This window comes from Phodopus roborovskii, unplaced genomic scaffold (assembly GCF_943737965.1).
Source record: "Phodopus roborovskii unplaced genomic scaffold, PHOROB, whole genome shotgun sequence".
Lineage (NCBI taxonomy): Eukaryota > Metazoa > Chordata > Mammalia > Rodentia > Cricetidae > Phodopus > Phodopus roborovskii.
This window is the reverse complement of record NW_026126410.1, coordinates 2,864,956-2,879,828: the sequence shown is the minus strand read 5'-3', so window position 1 is coordinate 2,879,828 and position 14,873 is coordinate 2,864,956. Positions and strand designations below refer to the sequence as shown.

Genomic DNA, 14,873 nt, shown 5'->3' with positions numbered 1-14,873 from the left:
GACATTACTTCCACTCTCACTCTATCACTCTCACTCTAAAGCTATTGCCTAAAGTTTTACCTTGAGGTAGGATCTCCACCTGTGAAATCAGAAGCTCACCACCTCCTTCTCCTTCTATTCCTCCTCCTTCTCCTCCTTCTCCTTCTTCCTCTCTCTCTCTCTCTCTCTCTCTCTCTCTCTCTCTCTCTCTCTCTCTCTCTCTCTCTCTCTCTCTGGCAGTGCTGAACGTTTGGGGTCAACCTATCTCTGCCCTTTGCCCCTCTGGGATTGCAGGCACATTTAACTACTCTTGGAATTTGGCTTTTTCCATAGGTGCTAGGAATTTGAAGTCAGATCTTTAAAATAATTTCAGAACAAGCACTCTTATTTATTGGGCCATTTTTCAAGTTTCATTTAATTCATTTCTCTTTGGGCTTAAAAGTCATCTGGACTTTTTCTACTATAAAAACAAGAATGGAGCTGGCATTGGTGGTGCACACCTTTAATCCCAGCACTCAGGAGACAGAGGCAGGTGGATCTCCATGACTTTGAAACCAGCCTATTCTATAGAGCTAGTTCCAGGACAGGCTCTAAAAACAATACAGGCTCCAAAACAAACCAAGAATGGAGCTTCCCTTGTTAATCACTCTGTCCCTATCACCGAAGAATGTTCAGAATAACTATCTCTTTTCATAGAATTGGAAGGAGCTGTGCAAACTGCCAGAGGAGAAAAGTTATCCACAGTCCTGCCCAGTGGTAAATCCTGAGAATTACAATAAGAACTGTGCAAGCAAGATATGTATAACAGTGTGATAATGGCAGTAGTATTTTGGAGGTAACCAGCAGTTTAAGGACAACTCCAGAAAAGGGAAGGAAGTCAATGTTTGGTACTATACCCCTCACCAAGAACCTAGGGATGGAACACCAAAGACCTGGGGATGGAAGAGGATAGACCCAAGAAGAGAAACTATCCTTACTATTTTGCTAAACTGATATTGTATCCAGCTACTGTTGATACCCATGGATGATTGTAGCTCTAACCCCTCATTAACGAAGCTTCTTTTTGCAGAAGCAGAAGCTACTACAGAGAACCATACCAAATCAAAGGCTGGAGGATAACTTACTGAGGAATGCCCATCACCCATATGAGACATCTATAACACAATCCCTACATGCAAGGCTCAGGGAACATTGTGTTAGTGTGGGCAGAAAGTTGTAAGAGCCAGAGAACCAGTAGCACTGCTGCAAAATATTCTTTTCCACACACAACAGGGATGTTGCACCCATCAACTCTTAATAATGTTGCCTTCATAAGACTACAACAATCAATATTCTAGCATGGATATGAGGAGGGTCCATGAGTTTGAGAAGAGAGGATTTGGAGAACATGGGAGGGAGAGGGGATATGATAAAATATATATTATTCTCTTGTATGAAAATATAAAAAAGAAACCTTAAAACTTTAATTTAAAAAGTGTTTGGATAGTAGAGAGTGAATATTTGATTAATAAGTTGTGAGTAAATAAATATAAGGGGAAAGTAAAATGCTAATAGCCTACCTTTCACTCTTTCTTTTAAATTCTTACTTTAAAAACATTGGATCATCTTTCTAATAAGGAAAAAAGAAAAAGAATGATCAGTTACAGCTTCCCTAAGCACCTTGCATGACAGGAGACCCAGATTAGAAAAAGGCTTTTAGGCTAACAAACAACAAAGTCATAGGTTTCCAGTTCATTGTTTGCCTTTGATTTTTTTTAAGTCAAGCTTGTATACAAAGCATTGCAAAGAAGGAAAAAGATTCACCTCATTCCTAACCAACTTTTAAATACCAAACATCATGCACTGTCAGAAAAGTGTTAAAACCTAAGTGAATGAAAATATACTGGAAAGTGAGGGTAGAAATTCAATGTGTGGCTCTATATCTTCAGAATAGCTATTCTAACTGTATACAAGTTGGTGAGACATACAGATGCAGGGTGTGGCTAATGTTGCTGCCTGATGTTTTCTTCTTACAGGTTATCTACAATAAGGTTTTGATAATAGAAAATAAACATACTTTAAGAATGTATCCCAGTTATAACAACCCTCCACCCAAATACATTAAAATGTTTAAATAATATAACTTGCCCTCTGTGTGTAGTGGCTAAGGGTAGTGGCTAAGTTGCAACAGAAAACAAAACAACCACAAAAGGAATGCAGATGCACTTCCTTTGAAGAACGCTGTCAGCAAGCAGCAGGTCTAATTGCCTTTCATGGAAATTGGCAATGTGTACCTTTGTTTAAGCAATAATTTAGGTCATGATGGGGAGGGGGGGTCAGTCTATTTGTTCTAGCTTAGTTGGGGATTTGAAATGGCACCGGAAGCATCGTATAAACGTTATTCCTGGGGTCCATTTGTTTCAGAAATGTGCTCTATAAACCGTTTTTTGGTTTGGTTTGTTTTATTTTATTTATTTATTTAGCTACTGAATCTCCACTTACCGCTAACAGTATGCTCCTCCACACGTCATGAAGGGGTTCAAAAATATTTCACGGCTTTATTATAAGACACTTGAGATTTGAGGCGGGAGGGGGAATGCTACCACAAGTTTTGAGATCTATTATACTGATGGAAGCTTGCAGAACCCGAGACTATGTCAAGAACGTAAATAAGGACCTGGAGCCATTTGCTGCAGCCTCTCCACCCAATTCCTGTAGGTTTTGCTTCCCCGCCTGAAGCATTGGATGTTGAGTATCCGTGGGGGGAAAAAGTTATTAGAACTACCCTGTTTGCCAGGCAAATTTTGGACATAGATTATGTCCCAGGGAGGCACTTCCGACTGACCCTTCTGGTTTATGACACCAGTGAGCTTAAGTGCCTGTGACTGATCGCTGGCGCCCTGCGCACAGAAAATTGTATCTCAGCAGGTTCTAGCTGGAATCGGGTAAAGAGGTTTGTTCATTTGTCTGTGTGTGTTTTAAGCATTTCATGCCAAGGGGATATTTTGTGGACAATGCACCACAAAGAAAGTGGTTTCTTTTCTTTTCTTTTAAGATCAAAGAACAAATTTTCTTATTTGTATAATTCCCAGGCCCAAAGTTCAGTGTAATTGTCATCTGTTGGTTTGTCCTACTCTCAGGAATGGAATGTATTATTAATAAAAGAATCCAGAGCTATTGCAGGACCATGGAAGTAATGGAGTTACGTGGTTCTCAAATATAAGCTTTTTCTATCAAGGGAACTAATTTCACCACTATTGTGCTATCAAGTTGTTATATGCTACTCTAAGGGAGAATTTTACAGTAATGTACTCATGAGTATACATTTTACTTTTAAGTGCCTTATTAACAATGAAGAAAAATACTGAATATAAAATATAGATTTACACCAAAAACCAAAAAAAAAAAAAAATACATCAAAAGTCAGAAAATATTAAAAGAAGATCTCTAAGAGCAAGTTTTCTGCAAGGAGTTTAAAACCATGCATTGCTTTGTTTTTTTATCCGTTTTGCTTATAAGAAACTGAATTTTGGTGGCTGGAGAGAGGGCTCCAGTGGGCAAAGTCATTGTTATAGAAGCACAAAGACAGGAAGGAATTTCCAGCATCCATAAAAAGTCAGGCAGCACATATCCTTAAACCCTGTTTGCAGGAGTTGTGCTATAGATCCTGAGTCTTTCTTATTCAGTACTGGGACCCTTCCTGAGAATATATGCAGTGTATTTTTCAAAGCCCCCAATACTGTGCTAAAAACTTGTTTCCACCATAAATGACCCAAAGTTTGATCTCTCTTTTATTTTGTGGGCATATGATGTCCAGACTTTCCATTTTCATCACTACTGCTTTCCTAAATCAGCAAATTGAGCTTGTTATTAAAAAATAACAGCAGGACAAACAAATTAGTTCAATGAAGTTTCTGGTGAGAAATATTTAAGTAATGTTATTTCCATCATCAAAATTAATAGCATTTTCTGGTCTCATTTACTAGTTTAATTATTGTGTTTATCTTTGGGGTAGCCAAAGTTTTGAAAACTTTAAAATTTATAGAAAAAATTCTGGGGCTCTATACCAACAGAATTAAGATAACTCTGTAAGTTCTACACGTTAGATGTTTGTGGAATATGGTCACTAATCTCATCACCCAAATTTCATTCAGATCATCTTTCTCAGTACTCCATGGCTGTATCCTCTTTTTCTGGTTCTCTTGCTTCTCTTATTTTAACAACAGCCCCTTCCAGTGAGCTGTGTGCTGTTGCAAGCAGCATTCTTCTGGTTAACGATCTCAAAATACAAATGCAATCAAGACATCTCTACCTTAAATCCTTCCAATGGTCTCCATTGGTCTGCAGATAAAAATGTAAAACCTTATAATGCCCCAACACTACTAACTTATGTTGGGCTCTGCATAATCAATCAAACTCCTTCCGCTTCTCTGAACCAATGGCTTGAGCTCCCCAACCCTTTTGTCTGTCCAAACTGGTTATGTTCCCACATACCCTCATGGGCTTGTGTGCCTGAAAACTAATCCCCCAACATCTGTGCTGTTAGGGGAGGTTGTAGAGCTCTTTAACACATGTGGCCTTAGAACCAGAAGAGGACCACTGGAAGTGGGTCTTGATATAACCATGACTTCTCTAAGTCCAGTTCTGTTGATCTGCCCAGATGTGCAGGAATGCCATCTCATGCTCCAGCTACTGAAAGCACTCACTGTCATGGTGGAAGACAAGTAATGGTAAAAAACTGTCTTCCTCTGCCCCTCAACTGTCCAAGTCTAAGCCAAAAATAAGTCATGCCTCTCTTCTACTGCTTCTGTTAAATATTGTGTCACAGTACCAAGTAAAATACGTACTGTTGCCTTTAGCCTCCTGCTTTATAAGCCAATGTTTTTCACACCTGTTTCTACTCTTGCTCCACTAGAACTACATGAGCCCACCACCCTTCCAGGTTTCTATTGGAAATACCTCTTCTCCCCACAGAAGTGTCCCATGGCTTCTTGGGTTTTTCTGCCTGATGGTCTTATGCCATTTACCTTTACCATGTGTACCATACGTGCATCAGTGTGAAAAAAAAAATGTGATTAACATCTGTTGCTGCTACCTGAGACAAATGCTGTGTCTGGTTTTGCTTACCTTTATCCCTCATAAACCTGAAATAGTGCCTGACATGATAGGCACATCATCAGTTTACAGAACAAAAGGAATGAATAAGTAAATACTAACAGCTTTCAAAGAGTCTGCCATTCACTGCTCGGCTTTCATCTGTGCGGCAAGATTGCTTGGGCAAATTTTGGAAGTAGAAATCTCATTCTTTCTTTGCTCAGATGAAAATGGCAAGTGATCCCTGCAAGTGTTAACTTTGCTGATTGGGAAAATGTCTGAAATGTGTAATAAAAATTACACAAATTTATCTAGCCATTTTAAGTTGTCATATATGTCAAGATCCGTTTGTGCTTTGAAACCGTTTTAACAGTCAACAGAGCTCAAAGTGTTTTGTGGGCTAGTTGACATTTGGTTAGAGTACTCCTTTAGTCTCCCAAACTGTTTCTTCCTCTTTTGTGTTATGTGTTTAATAAAGTAATGGATCTTTCTTGTGTTTGTCTACAGTACACAGAATAGGGAAAAAAAACAGCCTCTCTCTCTCTCTCTCTCTCTCTCTCTCTCTCTCTCTCTCTCTCTCTCTCTCTGTGTGTGTGTGTGTGTGAATATTCTCACTTGTTAAACTATAAATACTACATCCAAACTTATCTATAACAAGCACTGTAACAAAAGCTTTGCATTCTTTTGTGAGTCACATTACTAGACATTGTCAGCAACTGTATATTCACAAGAGGTATTGTCTGGTATTATCTGGACAGTCCAGTCCAATGGTATCTATACAAAACTGAACACTCACCTCATGATAGTGGCATTTTAGAAAAAAAAAAAAAGAAATGATACTATTTGCTTTCATTGGCAACTTTAAATTCTGTGTGCATACAGTGTTTGTTTACAGTGTTAAACTAATCAATTTGCACAGAAACAATCTGCATCTTATTGTTGAGCTCACCGGGGTTTGTTTCATGACAAAACTGAACCCTTAGCATCTGAAAGATGCTAAGTATCTGGGAAGAAATAATATAAAAAAACAAGTCCTGCTATGCTTTCTACTTTGTCTGATGTTTCACTTTCTCAGTATGCTTATTCCATCCTTTGTCATTTGTCTCAAGATAGCCTATGCTAATTGAAAAGCTAGTTGGCACTAAAGACTATGACTAGTTTCATTTGAGTCCAGTTGGTCTCAAACATCCATTGAACAAGATTCATCTAAAATTATCTCACACCAAACAAGATTCTGTACCTGGTCTTGAGAGAAAGAGAGTTGAGGTAATTTGGACACAACAAAGTATAATTTAGACTTTTAAATTGTTTTAAAATTAGCTATGGTTATTTTTAGTTTAGCATTCCAATTTTCACTGTAAAAACAATGTGTATAATTATCTAAGATTTTGTTTTGTTTACTTGTTGAAACAAGTCCATACTGTAATGTTCATCTTCACCATGAATCCATGGTCTTCCTGCCTCAGCATCTTCTAGCCATGTCTGGACAGTCACCATTGGAGCACACTAGTCCCAGAGTAGGTATATTTGTATATGACAGTGTCACAGGGCAATGCTTAAAGCTTGGCCAATCCTCCCCCCCCTTAATTCCCTATGTGAGCATTCATAAGTATGCTAAGCATATCTTTAGATTTTTCCAGCCCTCTTCTAAGTGATTCACTTTGTCCTTCTCATGGCAAACACATGGGGAGATATTTCATCCCATTTTGTAGAGGAACCCATTAAGGCATAAAAACTTTAACTTGACTTCAAGGTCACAAGGACATAGCTATCACAATTTTTCAGTTTAAGGCCAATGCCAAGCAATAAACTTCCCAAACTTCCACAATAAATCCTAAAATATACATTTTAAAAGGTGGAACTCAAACCTAGCTTTGTAGAAATTGTAGTTCTTACCAGGTCTGGAGTTCTAGGAGCTGCCTGGACAGAGTTGGGCTGTTTACCTACTTTCTTTCACAAGGATGGTGATGCCAATATGAGTGTTCAGGTATGCTGTAAGCCTATTTACTTAGTTAAAAGATGATTTTCTTGCTTGCTTGCTTATTTTCTATCTTCTTTCCTTTCTTCTGTACTGATCTGTGCCTACAAATTGCCATATATGCAGCAATCTATGAGTTGAATTACTTTCTTCTGTTCAAGAATCCACTTGAAACATCGGGGTGCCTCATCCATTTTCCACCATGCCCTGAATAATTTTTAGGATGCTCCCTCACCAGGATTCATGAATAGGTACAGGCTATTCTGTAGCAGTACTCCAGGGTATACAGCAATCAGTGTGAAGAGTATAAAGGTTTTAAAATAACACACACACACACACACACACAGAGGCACGCACACATACACGTTATACAGCATACTACTTCCCCTACCCACTATGTAGGAAAAATTGTTTTGATCAATGTGAGAGGTAAACATGGATGATGTTATAACATAGATGACTATATAAATATAAATCTTCATACCCATACATATCCATTTTTGATACATATAGACTGAGCCTGAGAAATCCAAGTATCTATGGTAACAGTAAAGATACCAGGAAGCTAATTTTGATCTAAAGTTACTTTCCCTTTCCCATGTGATACCTTGCAAAATATCTAAAATAATAAAATCATCCAGTAAGTATTGCTAAGTAAAGCAATAAATAAATAAATAAATAAAAAAGAGGAAGAAAAAACAGAAGAGAAAATGAGGAGACAAGGAGGCTCAATCAATCAGTAATTCAGTTGACAATAATTTAGTGTCATCCAGTCCCCACACTGTTGGGACTCTGCTCTATTCTGTAGTTTTATGTACCTCCATGATGCTCTTGTATTTCTACTCAAAGCAAATTCCCATCTTGGGTTACTCCAGTCTTTTATCTTCTCAATTGTTGGCCAACGTAGAACTTCCTGAGAAATTTATGAAAGACTCCCCAAGTCAGCTCTGGATAAAGCTGTTTGTTCACTCACCCTGGATTCCTCCCTGATCTTCTGTGTCCTGTGTCTGTAACTCAGAATCTCACCACATGATCATTCTCAGCTTCCTCGACACTACTTTGTCAAGTCACATATTCTATCCAGACCTAGCTTCAAAATAACTTCATACCACCTAGAAGATAATGGTACTTCTCTTCCTTCCTCTCCCAACCCAAACTTTCCACCTGTCATTGGTCCTTGTTACCCTATCCACTCCTTCCTCTGACATCTGCAGCCTCTCCCTTGCTGCTGGTCTCATGTTCCCACTTTGTGATTTGCTCACATTGACTGATCCATATCCACCCTAACAAAAACATTTCCTCTACTCTGAAATTTCTCCCCACCCTGTTTCTGGTCATAATCTCACCTCTACCTGCTCCTACCTCATCCTCCTTTTCTCTTCCATCTCCTCTTCCTCCCTCTCCCATTTCTACTCTTGCCTCTTCTTTTTCCCCTTCTCCTTCCTCTGCCTCTTCTCTGTAATCTCTGCTCCCAGCCACCATTTGAAGAACTGTGTACAAAGTTAGAGATGTTCTAGTATGTCAGATCCTATGATTTCTGACCAATTCCCACTGGACTATCAACCATATCTTCCTTCTTGAATAATCTGCCTAACACTTCCAAGTGACTGCTTGTCCCTGAGTCCCATCTTTCCCACACTTCCTACTTCCTGCCTCCTTTACTGCCTCCTTATTACCCCACCCCCAATCCCTTTCAGGCAGATATTTCCTCAGACTATATGCCATTCCCCCCACCCCACCTCTTGAAGGGTTAGATGTATTTTGGCTGGGGAGTTGACTGGATGGCTCAGTAGGTAAAGTGTTTGCCACTTAAGTGTGAGAACCTGACTAAAAATATCCAGAATTCAGCAAAGCTTGGAAAAGCCTGGGAGAGTGTACTTTTGGATTACCATGTAATTCTACCACATAATGGGAGATTCATAGGTCAGTCTGTCTAGCATACAAAGCACAGGAACAACACTGCCTTCTTCTCAAACAAACCAAAGGCAAGAACCAACACCTGAGGCTGTCCTGTGGTCACCACACACACATGCTGTCCTGGCACATGTGCACCTGAACTCACCAACTCATGCATAAACATGCAAAAAGAAAGATTTTATAAAAAGAGTGATACCTATTTTATGACTCCCAACCTCATATTTCAACATCTTCAACTACCTTATGAGCCAGACACAAATCTGATCTCAACTTGTGTTGGAAAAAAATGTGTCTGCCTGCTTTCTGAAACAGTTGCTCCTAATTCCTCTTTTCTGGATAATTACATCAATAACATAGTCAATGATATGCAGATCTAAACACTAGTTTTAATGTTTTTAAATTTTTAAAAATGTATTCTTTGACAAAGCCATACATGAATATAATATATATAGATTATATCTGCCCCACCTACTCCCACCAACTCCTCATAGATGTCCCCATTCCCTCCCAACTTCATGTCTCCTCCTCCTCCTCCTTCTTCCTTTTCCTCCCTATCCCTAGCAAGTGTCACACCACTGAAAGAAACTGATTGTCAGCAGCTATCTGCTATCTGCCAAGAGTTGCCTGGCTAGGCATAGAAGCTCATAATCCCCACCTGCCAGAGTAGGATGCTGAAGGATGTGGTCTTTATGCAGATCTTGCTCTTGTGCAAGCAACCATGGCTGTGCAAGCAACCTTGCAATGGCCCTATCATGTCTGGAAGGATTGCTTTGTATCAGTCTCTCCAATGGGTTTTACAATCCTTCCTCCCTGTTCCTATGTGATATAAGTATCCCCAGTTAGTGATAAGCACCTCAAAGTTCTCTGCACTTTGGGTCTTTGTATTAAAACCATCTTCTTCATAAAGAAGCTTCCCTGGTGAGAGTAAGAACAGCCTCTGACTTGCCTTTGTGACTCCTTAGTCCTCCACATTTTTTGTTTGTTTGTTTGTTGATGATGTCTGCTTAGTTGGTCCTTAGCATTTGGTGACAGAAGGAAACAAAAGGAACACAAAGATTTTGATTCAATATTTGATATATGGAAAACAGCTCCAGGGGGAATTGGTTTGATTGTGTGAAATGTTTTTGTTCTTTTAGCTTTTGTGGGGGAGCCACCATTCAGCTCCCAAGTAAATCACACATGGTGGCTTATTCTTAAATGAGTGCCCAGCCTTAACTTACCTTGTTTCTAGCCAGCATTTTTCTTTTCATTCTAAATTAACCCAACCCATCTACCTTTTCCTCCTGGGCATCTATCTTTCTTACTTCTATATATCTTATGTAACCTTTTTACTCCATGGCTAACTGGGGGGCTGGTCAGTCTTCCTCCTCCCACTGTTCTCTCATTTCTTCCTCATTTCTCTTTCTATTTATTCTCTCTATCTGTCAGTCCCACCTGCCCTTGCTCCTGCTTTGCTATTGGCCGCTCAGCTCTTTATTAGGACCACCAGGTGTTTTAGACAGGCACAGTAACACAGCTTCATAGAGTTAAACAAATGCTGCATAAACAAAAGTCACACACCTGAAAATAATATTCCCCAACAGTTAAAGTGTGATTAAAGTTTAAAATGATTAAATGTCATGCAAAACTAAACAGCACCTGCAATTCATTTTTCACTGACCTTGCTAAAACCCAATACTTGAAGTTCATGCTGTCACGAATATATTCCTGGCTCCTGGGAACACAAATGTAATCTGAGGTGTCCCCGCTCTTGGTCTAACCCACATCCTGGTCCTATGTAACTGGAATTAGGGATGAGAGGAGGAAAGATTTTAAACAAGATGGAAGGTCACATGTCTTAGGTAAATCCTACAACACCTCCCTTTTTTTAAAGGTAAATAAATCATGCAAAATTCTTCCTTTGAAACTGTAGGGAAAATGTCAAGCGACTGCAGTTGTGGGTTTATGGAATCAAGCTTCACTTAGCACACTGCTAGTAGCGCTCTCTCTCTCTCTTTCTCTCTCTCTCTCTCTCTCTCTCTCTCTCTCTCTCTCTCTCTCTCTCTCTCTCTCTCTCTCTCTGCCCTAGAGACTAACCCCAGGCCCTCATGAACATGCTAGGCATGTATTTTACTACTCAGCTGGATCCTCAGTTCTCTTTTAACCATTAATGTTTAAATATGTTCTCCCTGGGTTGCCCGGAGAGACCTTGAATTCACTCTGTAGCCCAGCCTGGCCTTGAATTTATCTTCCTGCCTCTATCTCCCAACTAGCTGGGATTATAGGCCCTTGCTGACAGTTATGATTTTGTTTGCTTGTTTGTTTTAATAACTACTAATCAGTTTTTCCTGTTTCATTGTTAGAACCCAGCGATAGACTTTGTCAGAATTCAGCTTTTACTTTTGAGGAGTTCGAATCTTACGTTTCCGCATAGAATATCAATAACCCACTGATCCACTTTACATCTTTTGGTGTTTTCTATTGCAGATCTAAGGCTTCTCTAAGACAAAGAGATTTGGAATTTCAGCGAAGGCAAAGGAGCTGAAGACCTCTTTGTAGAAGAGAAGGTAAGTGGGCTTGGGGACCAAGGTGTCTCCAGCTGGGAGGCTTCCTATGGACCACAATCAGTTTGTGGTAACAAAGCAACTTTGGCCAAGTTGCTACTGTTTCTCCGCCTCTGAGCCTGATTCTCAACACTCCACATTGTTTATGTCAAGAATTCTGTAAGAAGCGCCATTGGTCGGATTTGCGCTGGTGTTTTGATCCCACGGGTGGGGGGGGGGTGATTCTTCATGCTTCTACATACTTTGGTTTTTTATTCGTGGAAGATTAAATGAAGGAGGATATTCTAAAATACAGACTCTCAGCGCAAATCCGCTACCAGCATAAAGTAGGCCAAGTATAACGGACTGCGAGTGTGTGTGTTTCCCACTCTTGGAAGTGAGTTGTTTGGAAGCTATCTTGTTCACGGGAAAGTCTTAATCCTTTCTGAAAAGCACTTACACGGCGACCTTAGAAAATTCAACTTGTACCTGGTTATGTTTTCCCCCTCTCCTTGATATTGCTCAGTGCGTTTTCTCAATGGTAACCGCGGTCTAGTAATTTAAAGCTTTTGAACCTTGTGAACGGATTCATTGAAAATCGCATTCTGAAGGGTTTCCACAAAATGGGAAGTGTCTTCTACCAAGATGCTACAAAAGAATTTACAACAGGAAAGCTGACAAGTGTTGTACTGAGAACGTAGGCACAACAGAACAGTGTTTTTAGGAGATCCAGGTCCCTGGAGCAAATCATTCCAAAGTCCCTGCTCACTGGGCTTAATGAGTTGAGTTCGGAGTTTCCTTGTGAAATCCCAATTGACAGTTTCTTCTTTTAATACGACGCAGCATTAAGTTCCCAGGAAGCAGAGGGTTTTCTAAATTATGGACTCAGTGCAAAACACCAGTACACAGGAACAGTAAGATTTCATATGGGAAAAAATAAGTTCTCCGCACAGTTCTTTTTTCTTTATTATTAATTCGAGTATATTATATCACTTAATGTAGAAATCATTACAGAGGTTTAGAAGTCAGGAATAGAGCTTAAAACTCTGTGGCTATAGACAATGTGGTTTTGTCAGTGGTATTATTTGGTATCCCGGATACTAGATTTAAATTAACTTTGTACCCAAAACAAGAGAGCCCCTACCCCCCTTTTTAAATGTGTAAATTGACATAAATTCAGTACCTGTAAAAAAGAATTCTTCTGCATTTCCTCCTGTGAAAGAGGACAGAATAGTTTTGTTTTTTAATCTTTTCATAATAAAATTATGATTTGTTTCTTACATAAAATACCAGTGCCTACTGTTGTTTCTTTTTAATATCCTTCCCAGAGAACGATTTTTACTTTTTCCCTAAGGGTGTCTTGGAAAAAGTGATAAGCGAGCCTTTTAATAAGTGCTCTTGTGTGCCCACACATACATTCTTGTATGCTTGGTGGGTAATTAATCAAACCTATGGGCTGTGTGCTGTCTCCTGCAAAAGGGGTATCTCTCCTTCTTGGACCTCAGTTCAGATAATAGGGAGGTCTTTGTTTTATTTTGTTTCTCTATTAACATGAAAGCAGTTAATAGAAGGTAGATTTTAATAATTTACTGCCATATATTTTCTCAATAACTATTCTTGTAAGATCCTTGCAAAGAGATTTAGCACCACCTTTTACATACCACATATGAAACAATGGCCCAAGAAATGTGCATACAATGTTTACCTGGATATAGCATAAGGAACAATGTGTCCAATTTGCTTTGCTGAATTTTTTCTCTTAAATCTCCCTCCTGACTTGCCTTTTCATTCACATATGAATTGTGACAAATCACACTCTGTTAAAGACCTGTCTATAGAGCTTTATAACAGACACCAAGTAAATGACATTTTTAGAATAAGTTATCATAGTAAATGATAAATTATTATTCCTGGAGAATTCCAGGAAGTAGGTGAATGGCTTCTCTTATTACTGGCAGGAGTTAGACATTTATAGGCTGGAATGTGAGCATATGTATGTTTTCTGTTAGAAAGATACAGTTTAAACTTCCCTGCAATCACAATACTGGGTTCTCAGTTCTCTGCTGCTGGTGAAACTCCTCCAAGTCCCTGGTGTCCCCAGCATCTCACCTTAGAAAACACTTTCCTTGAATGCCACTCTAATAAAACATGTCAATCTCCCTTTGTCTTTTAAGTACCCTCTCTTGAAATCATTCTCTTGTCTATTCATGGAAACAACTCTCCCTATACTGGGAGGTTCTCTAGGACAAGCATTTGGTCTGTCGTAGCTAATAAATAAACTTGAATGGCTTAGTGTTCCTCTGAGATGCGCAATGAAGGAGAACACTTCACATGCTATATTGTAGGTCACCTGCTGCCTATAAGATCTCATAAACATATATTCTGATGAGGAGACAGAGGTCCTATCCACAGATCTCCAAACTCTCTCCATATCAGGCAGGACCAAAATGCATTGTCCAGACTAGGAGAAGCACAAATACACACACACACACACACACACACACACACACACACACACACACACACACACAGAAGCAACAAGCAAAACACTAAAAGAGAGAAACTGTAAAAGACTCCGTTTTATAAATGAGGCTTTCTGTTAGGGAGACTTACTGGATTCACCTGTTTTGATTTAGACCAGTGGGAATAATAGTTGTATGTATTATATATTATATGCTATATAGTTTTTCAAGACAGGGTTTTTCTGTGTAGCTCTGGCTGTCCTGGAACTAACTCTGTAGACCAGGCTGTCCTCAAACTCAGAGATCTGCCTGCCTCTGCCTTCCAAGTCCTGGGATTAAAGGTGTGTGCCACCACCACCCAGTTGAGAAAAATGTTTTTAAAATCCATGTTTTAAACAAAACAGCTCAATTTCATGGTCATGTACACTACACCTTTGTATGGATACTTAGATAACTTAATTAAATCTAACCGGTTTTCATAAACAAGCTAGGTATGATGACTCTTGTTCATGATCCCAGCACCTTGCAGGAAGAGACAGGAGAATCAGGAGTTTGGGGAGAGCCTGGTGTCAACCTGAACTCTTTAAAACACTGCTAAACAAGCAAACAAAATCTAGCAAATAATACTCAGAAACATTTCCTAAATTTAAAAACTAGAGAATGTTGTTTGACAAAAGCAACACCAGCCAACTGAATGATCACACAATTTCCATGTCATAAGGTTTGCTCTTGTTGAGTCAGTGGGAAAATTAAAAAAAAAAAATAATATGATGACGACTCTTTCATAAATGGGTTAAAAAGGACACCATAAACTATTGAAAGTCACAGATTAGTCAAGGCATCCTTTTCAGTCAGTAAGTGCTACCTTTTTCCATATCTTTATAAAACTTAAACATAGCACTTCGAAACCATTGGCTTGGGTACAAACCCTTGGCCTTTGTT

At 39.2% G+C, this 14,873-nt stretch overlaps 1 protein-coding gene across 8 annotated transcripts in view; it reads left to right on the top strand.

Moving 5' to 3' along the window:
* Nucleotides 1–14,873, top strand: part of Tenm3 (teneurin transmembrane protein 3) — a 1,243,671-nt gene that overhangs the window by 545,541 nt on the left and 683,257 nt on the right. For all 8 annotated transcript variants that reach the window (XM_051182423.1, XM_051182422.1, XM_051182421.1 and 5 more), the window contains exon 4: nucleotides 11,414–11,493. The gene's annotated coding sequence lies outside the window, so the exon portion shown is untranslated. The remainder of the gene's footprint in view (nucleotides 1–11,413; nucleotides 11,494–14,873) is intronic.